The sequence below is a fragment of the Peromyscus californicus genome, unplaced genomic scaffold, assembly GCF_007827085.1.
Source record: "Peromyscus californicus insignis strain IS unplaced genomic scaffold, ASM782708v3 Scaffold_5__1_contigs__length_169319896, whole genome shotgun sequence".
Taxonomy (NCBI): Eukaryota; Metazoa; Chordata; class Mammalia; order Rodentia; family Cricetidae; genus Peromyscus; species Peromyscus californicus.
Genome location: NW_026294573.1, coordinates 41,892,482 through 41,902,460, shown reverse-complemented (window position 1 = coordinate 41,902,460; position 9,979 = coordinate 41,892,482). Strand labels below are relative to the sequence as shown.

General features: G+C 41.1%; 1 pseudogene; it reads left to right on the top strand.

Moving 5' to 3' along the window:
* The first annotated feature begins 614 nt into the window (after positions 1–614).
* LOC128096974 (serine/threonine-protein phosphatase 2A 55 kDa regulatory subunit B alpha isoform-like) lies at positions 615–1,203 on the top strand (annotated as a pseudogene).
* Positions 1,204–9,979: the final 8,776 nt, after the last annotated feature.

The following is a 9,979-nucleotide window of genomic DNA, read 5'->3' as shown; positions in this document are numbered from 1 at the left end:
AGCAGGAGAAAATTCAGTCTCCAAGCAGAGGAGAATGTGAACAAAGCCAATGGCCAGAATCTGATTGCTTGAGGAGTTTAGAGATAGAAGAAACCAATAAAATTATGTAGTCAGCACATAAAAATGCCACCCAGCCCTCAGTGGTTTATCCGATAGCAAGTGGTCAGCTCTAAAAATGTAAACATGAGCAACATTAAATGGATATAGCAGGTTGTAATTATACATTTATATATATGTATACATGTAATAGCAATAATTAAAGAAAAGTGAGAAAAAGAGGCAGTAGAGAGATGGGGTGGGTCTTGGAAGAGTTAGGGGAGGAGCAGATTAGCGAGTGAATATGATCAAAATATATTTTATGAAACTCTCAAATTGCATACATTAATAGAAGGATTACATTTTTTAGAAAGAAAAATGATGCTCAGTTTTTAATTGATACCACTGACAAGACAATATATTTATGTAAAAATCAGTGAAAAGAGACCAGAGAATCAAACCTGAGAGAGGAAGGTGGCAGTTGGAGAGGTCCCACCATAGTTATAAGCGCTCAGCTTTGGACCATGAATCCTCTGGCTGAAGCCTGTCCATGATGACCACTCACTACTGTTAATACATACCACATTCACTTAAGTTCTATTAATAGTGATTATGAAACTTCTTTATCTGTAGATGATTCTCAGATTCATTCTTGGCATCTGGAAGTTGCAGAGAGGGATTTTGATACTTGGGTTTTGAGTCTGTCAGGATGGAAGCGCTCATAGAGGTTATTACAGCAGCCAACTTCTATCCAAACAGCTGCAACACATCTGTATTCAGCATGTGCTTTGTGACATGAGGGCATCTGCCCTCCATGATAGCCATCCTAAACTATTAGGAGAATCTGAAGATCCCAGTAACAGGTCATTTTGTTCCCTCAAACCATCTCCTCTATTTCTGATGTAAAACTCTGTCATAGTGGTCACTGTGTGATGACTAGAGAATATTTGTCAGTCAAGAGTTTGAACTTAAATATGGAAAACAGGCAAGCTTTTGGAAACATACCAAGTATGTGAATATCTCAGAATTAAATTTTGCTCTCTGTATGAGAATGACTACATATTTGGCAAATTTGAATGGTCTTGGAATAGACTTTGTAGGGGTTTCATGACTGAATCATCTAATAATTTCTTCAGAAATTTTTACAGGAGAACAAGTGAGCTATAACCCCAGAAGCCTCGCAAGAAAACAGTTAAGTCTCACACAGTTTTTAAACTTTTAATTACATTTATTTATTTTTATGTGTGTATGTATGAGTGTGTATGTGCACACACACATACCTGCACGCATACCACACACACACACACACACACACACCACAGTTCACATGAGGAGGTCAGAAGACAACTTGTGGGAACTGGTTCTCACCTTTCATCCTGTGGGTCCCAGGAATTGAACTCTGGCTGCCAGGCTTGGCAGCATGACCAGCCCTTCCCACAGTTTAGAAGACACACCAAGTCCATGCGAACAGCAAGCAAAAGAAAGATGGATGCATTGGTAGACTAGACTTCAGTGAGAAAATGCTTCACGTAGCTGGCACTCCAAGGAAAATACTATTTTTGTAGGTGTTGCACTCTGTGTATTTCAAGAAAAGGTGATAATTGGCATTCCCAGCAGAACAGCCTGTTTTCAACTTAGCTGAGATTATTGAATCTAACAGTCAGACCTATCAGTGACAGGTCCAATGAGAAATCCCTTTCCAGTGTTTGAGAGTGCACCATTCCACACACATTTTAAATTTAATTTTGTTGTTTTTTTTTAAGGCTTATCACTTTTTTTTTTTTTTTTTGGTTTTTCGAGACAGGGTTTCTCTGTGTAGCTTTGCGCCTTTCCTGGAACTCACTTGGTAGTCCAGGCTGGCCTCGAACTCACAGAGATCCGCCTGGCTCTGCCTCCCCAGTGCTGGAATTAAAGGCGTGAGCCACCACCGCCCGGCAAGGCTTATCATTTTTAATTATGCTTCTGTGTGTGAGCCTATCTGTAGGCATGTGAACGTGACTGCGGGTGCCCACAGAGGCCAGAAGCATCAAGTCTCCCTAGAGCTGGAGTTATAGGTTGTTTGTTGTGAGCTGCCTGATATGGGTGCTAGGAACTGAACTCCAGTCCTCTGAAAGAGCAGTGCACACTCTTAACCACTGAGCCATCTTTCCAGCCTCATTGACACATTGCCATAGTCACATGAAGAAAACTGTGTAAATTCATCATTGTGGAGTTCTCCACACCTACTAGCCATTTAGGTAAGTGCATGGCACTTTTAATTAAAAAAAAAAAAAAAAAGACTGGTTGGACCATCTTGTCTTTCAGACTAGCTTGGACTGTTCCAGGGGATGTGATGCCCTCTTCTGGCCTCCACAGGCACACATGGAGACAAAACACCCATATCCATTTTTTTTTTTTTTTTTTTTTTTTTTTGAGACACGGTCTTTCTACATAGGGCCTCTCTAGCTGTCCTGGAACTTGCACTGTAGACCACGCTGGCCTTGAACTCACAAAGATCTGCCTGCTTCTTCTTCCCAAGTGCTGGGATTAAAGGTGTATACCACCCTCACACTTTTTAAGTTAAAAAAAGAAAAGAAACAGCACATATTGAATAAAAAGTTATAAATAATGGAAAGGGGAGGCGGAAACAGTACTACTTTGGGGAGACAAAGCATACAAGGCATGGGACTGAAAGGGGCCTGTTCATAACAGGTCATCTTGTTGAAATGACCCTGAATTAAAGTTTAGAGATTTTGAAATTACAGTGTTTTGATATTATGCACACTCCATTAAGGACCAAATTATTTTTTGAAGGTCTACTATTAATTATATACCACCTCACTAGACTACTAAAAAACTATTCAAATTTCTCTTGCATTTTCTAAATGCTCCATAATTTCCTCCTAAATTCATAAAGACTATTAAGTATTATGTTTTGTTGATGACTGAGAGGGTCTTACTATGTAGCCCAGGCTGGCCTTGAGCTCATGATCCTCTTCCCAAGTACAAGGATGACAGTTGTGCATCAGCATGCCCTGGTGAATGTTGTATCCTCCTCATGTGTAAGTGTGTGGGTGTGTGTGTGTGTGTGTGTGTGTGTGTGTGTGTGTGTGTGTGTGTGTGTTTGCAAATGTGCAATTTCTCAATTGCTCTCTGCCTTATTCTTTATTCTTTAAGGGATTTCTCTGTCTCCACCTTCCTAGTGCTAGAATTACAGGCAGGATCCACCTGCCCAGCATCCACGTGGGTGCTGAGGATCTGTGTTCTGGTCCTTACACTTGCCTGTAGTATTAGTTACTTTTCTGTTACTGTGATAAAATACCATGATCAAAAGAACTTATAGAAGAAAAAGCTATTTTGGTTTATGGTTCCAGATGGAGCATCCATACTGTTGGGGAAGGCATGACACGCCATCATGAGCAGGAAGCTGGCTGGTAACATTTTCATCCCCACATAGGAAGCAGAGAAAACAGGAAGTCATGTGATTCTATAAACCCTCAAAGTCTGCCTCCAGTGACTACTTCCTCCAGCAAAGCTTCACTCCAAAAAGCCCCATAACATCTCCAAACAGTGCCACTGGCTGAAGATCAGAGGACAGAGCCAGCCACTAGATTAGACATAGAGGTCAGGCAGTGGTGGCACACACCTTTAATCCTAGCACTCGGGAGGCAGAGAGCCATCTGGATCTCTGTGAGTTCAAGGCCACACTGGGCTACATGAGATTGATCCAGTCCAGGAGACAAACAGGGCCAGGCAGTGGTGGCACACACTTTTAATCCCAGTATTTGGGAGGCACACACACACCATTAATCCCAGCACTAGGATGGTTGAGATAGGAAGTGAAATGGCTGGGTGGAGAAAGGCATATAAGGTGTGAGGAGACAGGAACTAAGGCCCTTTAGATTGAGGACTCAGGGGCATTCAGTCTGAGGATTCGTGGAGTTGGCGAGTTGAGAAGTGGCTGTGGCTTGTTCCTTTGTCTCTCTGATTTCAGCATTTACTCCAACATCTGGCTCCATGTTTTTATTATAAGACCATTTAGGATTCGTGTACCAGGTTATATCAACTAAAGCACTTACACAAAGCAGGAGACATAACCAAAAGGATTAAAGAGGATTTACAAAGGGTCGCTTACAGAGATGGGGTGGGCAGGTGAAGATTTTAAGATCGAAACAAGTCTGAAGCCGAATAGTAGAGTGTTCTTAGCATGTGTGAGGCCTTGGGTTTAATATCTAGGACCAAAAACTAAAGATCAAACACAGCCAGAAGCCATTAATATCCTATGGCCCTGACACATAGGCTTGGCTAAAATTAATTACATTTAAGTAACTAGGTTGTGAGAAGGCAGCACAAGCCACATGCAGGTAAGTTGGCATGCTATGTAAGCAAAAGCCAAGTCACCGCTCTTGACTGTAGGATCCGCCTGTGTTATAAACCTCACATACCGTGAGTGACATCATATATAGTAGGAGGCATGTAGATGTAACAGTCTTATTATTAAATAAGAAACACAGAGCCAAATGCAGAGTTAAAAGCCCAAGAGGTCAGAGCAGTAGTAAGAGCTGATACTAAAAACCCTTCTTCTTACCCTTCCTGCTGCTGCCGTCCTTCCCCTCAGCAAGCGACCTACTTCCTGTGTATCTGTCTTTGTATTGACTTTCTGTTCTGCCTTCTCATTGATTGTAGACCCAACCACATAACCTCCTTGTTACTGCCTGTCTATACAGACCTCCAGGTCTTCTGTGGTTGGTATTGAGATTAAAGGCGTGTGTCTCTATGCTGGCTGTATCCTTGAACACACAGAGATCTGCCTGTCATGTGATCAGTATTAAAGATGTGTGCCATCACCACCTGGCTTCTGCTATGGCTTGCTATTAGCTCTGACCCCCAGGCAACTTTATTTATTAACATACAAATAAAATCACATTTCAGTACAAATAAAATATCACCATAGAGGCAGATCATACATGTGTACTGAAAGTGTAAGTGGCCTTCCACGCACACACTTTCTTGAACAGCAGTAATAATTCATGTTTAAGTATAAGGAACCTTTCTATTTTAAAGAGTTATACTTCTGAAATTTTGCATACAAAGTTGTCGTAGTTAAGCAATCAGGGTAATTTTAAGGTTACATTTTTTTTTTTTTTTTTTTTGGTTTTTTCGAGACAGAGTTTCTCTGTGTAGCTTTGCGCCTTTCCTGGAACTCACTTGGTAGCCCAGGCTGGCCTCGAACTCACAGAGATCCGCCTGGCTCTGCCTCCCGAGTGCTGGGATTAAAGGCGTGCGCCACCACCGCCCGGCTACATTTATTTTTAACTGATATCTAAAAGCACAAAATTATACATGCTAATGGGATATTGTGTGGTGTTTATTTAATTGTATAGATTCCGTATTGTTTGGCTCAGGGTAGACATAGCTGTCTCCTTGAACATTTCCTTACGGTGAAAACTTTCGATATCTTTTCTTCTAGCCTTCTGAATTAGCTCATTATCATCAGCTACAGTCACTCTGCTACAGTGCACACCAGACATTGTGCTCCTTTCTCTAACTTAGAACTTCTTGATCAATTTTCCCCATCCCCTCTTCCTCCTCTCCCCAGCTTCAGGTGATGACCATTCTATTCTTCACTGAGATGAATTTCCAGACCCCAGAGGTTAGTGAGATCATGTGACACTTACCTTTTGTGTCAGGCTTATTTCAGTTAATATAATGACCTCAGTTGCATCTACATCAAGTCAGGGTAACTTTTATAAGACTAGGAATGTTTCATAGAACTATGCCCTATATTTATGTGTTTCAGATGAAGAAAACTATTCTCTTGGGGCCTAATGATGAAACCAGAGAAATTAGCAATAAGTTGAACAGAAATTTTAAACTATATTTGAACAAAGATGTAAATCAGGTCTTTTTCTGTTTTAAATGCACTAGTAGTAAATTTTCAAACATCTTAGAAAAATTATTTCAAAGAACTTTTTATAAACTCGCACATGCCATTGCACTGTCCTATTCCATGTGAAAAATATCTATTCAGCATCTGACTTTAAAAAAAACTAGCTCTAGTAATTAAAAACATCTATGAGAAAAGATTTTTTATAGATTGCATAAAGTAAGTTAAATTTGAAAATATGCTTCACATGAACATACATTAGAGCATCATGTGCGCTGAACACTGGACTTATTTCTCACATTCTCCTTCTACCTCATTCTATATGTGTATAGAAGTGTTTTGTATTTATAAGAGAATCTAAGCAATTAACCAACAATGCTACTGCATTATAGATCAAGTCTGTTGTTTTTTTTCTGGTATCTATTCATACAGGCACTTTGGGTTAAATTGACTCAGTGCCTGAAGCTGAGCATGACTCAAAGCCACAGTGGTTATTTGAGAGATCATGGCACCCTTAATTAGAACCAGTGGAGCTCAATAGTGAAGGTAAGAAGTTATCTGATTCTTAATACATATATGTGTAATATACGTATACATAAAATACAGTCTATTCTCATGCTATTAGATGACATAATAGAGTGTGTGCGTGCGTGCACGCTTGACTAGTAAAAAGGTTAATAATCTTGAGTAATGTGGGTGATGGAGGTTAATTAAGTGAGACAGGAAATGCAGCAGATGAAATGGGTTTTATGGGATAAAAAATTGAGAATTTAGCTTGGGACTTTATCAATTTTAGATGCCTGTTAGACGCACAATAGGAGACATCAAATAAAGAGCTGTAAAAATGAGTTTAAGAAGAACCTACAATTCCTTGGGGTTCATTTCTAGTAGTAGAGTTGCTGGGTCAAAGGTTATGTGCATGTTTACAGTGTTGTCCTGGAGCCAGCTGGCTGAGATGGAGGGCGCAACAAATTGAACAGAAATGGTGAGTGTGCAGCCATCTGAGGGAAAGCATTCGGTTGAAAATGAAATGCAGCTTTGCTCTAAGAGTTACCTAAGTGATCTTTTACGGTGAAAGAGAGTCAATCTCTTCTTATTTTTAATAGATTAAAAACAAAATGAATGGGTATCATGGCTTGGAAAGATTTTCCCTCTAACTATTAAGATAATCATATGGCTGTACTCATATATTTTGTTAATGTAGTGAATTAAAATGAGTGACTAGTGAATGTTAAACCAACCCTGGACTTTTGTGTAAATTTCACTTGCTCAAACTATGAGCAAGTATATTGTTGATATATATGCTTTTCAAAACACAGTCTCAGGGTTGGGGATTTAGCTCAGTGGTAGAGTGCTTGCCTAGCAAGCGTAAGGCCCTGGGTTCTGTCCTCAGCTCCGGAAATTAAAAAAAAAAAAAAACAGTCTCAGGATGTAGCCAGGCTGGTCTTCAATTCACAGTTCTGTCTCAGTCTCTCTGTCTTTCTGTCTCTCTGTCTCGCTTTGTCTGTCTGTCTGTCTGTCTGTCTCTCTCTCTCTCTCTGAGACTATGTAGCCCTGGCTGTCCTGGAACTCACTATGTAGACTAGGCTGGCCTCGAACTCACAGAGATCCACCTACCTCTGCCTGCTGGAATTAAAGGCATGCGCCGCCATGCCTGGCTTTGCCTCAGTCTCTCAAGTGGTCACAGGAATTGACACCATAACAGGGTTCATGTTGCTGAATCCTATTTACTAATACTTCATTTCAAGTAAATACTTTTGGAAGCATTGTTTCTTTAAAATTAAATAGTTCTGTTTACTTTTCTCCTTGTTCTGCTAAAGTACCTGGCTGGCTACAGCAACTTAGAAGAGCAAAGATTTATTTTGCTCACTGTTTAGGGGAATACAGCCCACCACAGCAGAGAAGACATGGTGGCGGGGTGCTTTCCTGGCAGGAGGAGTGTGCAGTGGAACACCTTATCCACATCCTAATGACTATGAAGCAGAGTAGGACAGGAGGTGGGCCAGGCTATAAGGCCCTCCCTGAGTGACCTACTTCCTCCAGCCAGACCCTGCCTCCTGAAGGTTCTAGAACTTCCCCCAAATAGTACCACCATCTGGGACCAAATTAAATACTGTAGAGGACACCACAACCAAATCATGTGTTCTAGTTCACTTGCTGTAGCTGTGATAAACACCATAACCCTAAGCAACTTTGGGAGGAGAGATTTCATTTCATTTTACGGGTTACAGTCCATCACTGAGGGAAGCCAAGGCAGGAGTTGGAAGCAGGAACCACAGAGGAAAGCCACTTACTGGCTTGCCTGTCTGCTTCCCTTACATAGCCCAGGCCCACCTGACCAAGCCTGACACTGTCCACAGAGGGCTAGCCCCTCCTATATCAACTGCCAGTTAAGAACCCCACACCCAGACGTGCCCAGAGGCCAACCCAGTGGAGCAGTTCTTCAGTTGTGGTTCTGTCTTCTTAAGTGGGTCAAGTTGACTGCTAAAGCTTACGACAGTACCATACCACTAATGAAGTCGTGTGCAGCTAGTTTTCTTTGCTGGAGTATTTTAAACTACAAATTCAATGTATTTAATAGCTATTCAGCTGCTTGGATTTTTTTTTAAACTTCCTCTTGATTTAGCTTTGATTATTTGTTTCTTTCAAAAGTCAACTTAAGAGCTGGGTGGTGGTGGCACACGCCTTTAATCCCAGCACTTGGGAGGCAGAGACAGGTGGATCTCTGAATTCGAGGCCAGACTGGTCTACAAGTGAGTTCCAGGATAGCCAGGGCTACACAGAGAAACCCTGTCTCAAAAAAACGAAAACAAAAAGAAGAAGAAGAAGAAGAAGAAGAAGAAGGAGAAGGAGAAGGAGAAGGAGAAGGAGAAGAAGGAGAAGGAGAAGGAGAAGGAGAAGGAGAAGGAGAAGGAGAAGGAGAAGGAGAAGGAGAAGAAGAAGAAGAAGAAGAAGAAGAAGAAGAAGAAGAAGAAGAAGAAGAAGAAGAAGAAGAAGTTGTCTTTTCCATTAGAATTTATTATTGCCCAAGTCTATATTTTCCTTTAGATATCTATAGTGATTAAATCTTTATCTCCAAGCATTTCCACCCTGTAGCTGGGGATGAAACTCAAGACCTTGTTCAGGCTTGACAGGAGCTATACCCTCCTCTGCTCCTCCAGATCCTATTTTAATCTGTAACAGTTCTGGTCTTTTTCTTTGACAACACTTTTTTTCTTCTAAAGAATTTGGTCAATTGTTTCATAGAATGTCTCACCATCTGTGTTTATTTGATGGACTTCTCAAGATTACATTATACATTCTTGGTAAGAATATTTCACAAGTGATATTGTGTACTTCCCACTGTATCACATCAAGAAGCACGTGCCAGTAGTCCCAGCAGCTCAGAAACTAAGGCAGGAAGATGGCTTGAGCCCAAGAGTTCCAGGCCAGCCTGGGTGACATAGTGAGACTCTGCCTGAAAAGATAAAAATAAAACAAAAGCACATACACAAATCAGCTTGTCACAGTGACGCTCAGTTTGACTAGTTATAAGGTGGTATTAAAAGATCTGACTATTGTTTGTTTTATAATGGTCTCACCATGTAGGCTTGGCTGGCCTGACACTCTATATAGACTAGGTTGGCCTTGAACTCACGGAGATGAGCTCTGCCTCTGCCTCCTAAGAGTTGGTTTTAAAGGTGTACACCATAATGCCTGGCTACCTCAATGGTTTTCTTTGGTTTGGTTTTTTTGAGACAGGATGTAGACCTAGCTATTCTGGAACTCACTTTGTAGTCTAGGCAGGCTTCGAACTTATAGATCTTCTTCTTCCTCTTGAATGTTGGCACTAAAGGTGTGTGCTACCACTCCTGGGTTTTTTACATACACACACACACACACACACACACACACACACACACACACACACACACATGTTTAAATTTTATTTTATGTGCATTGGTGTAAAGGTGTCAGATCCCCTAGAACTGGAGTTATAAACAGTTGTAAGGTGCTATCTGGGTGCTGGGAATTGAACCTGGGTCCTCTGGAAGGGCAACCAGTACTCTTAACTGCTGAGCCATCTCTCCAGCCCCA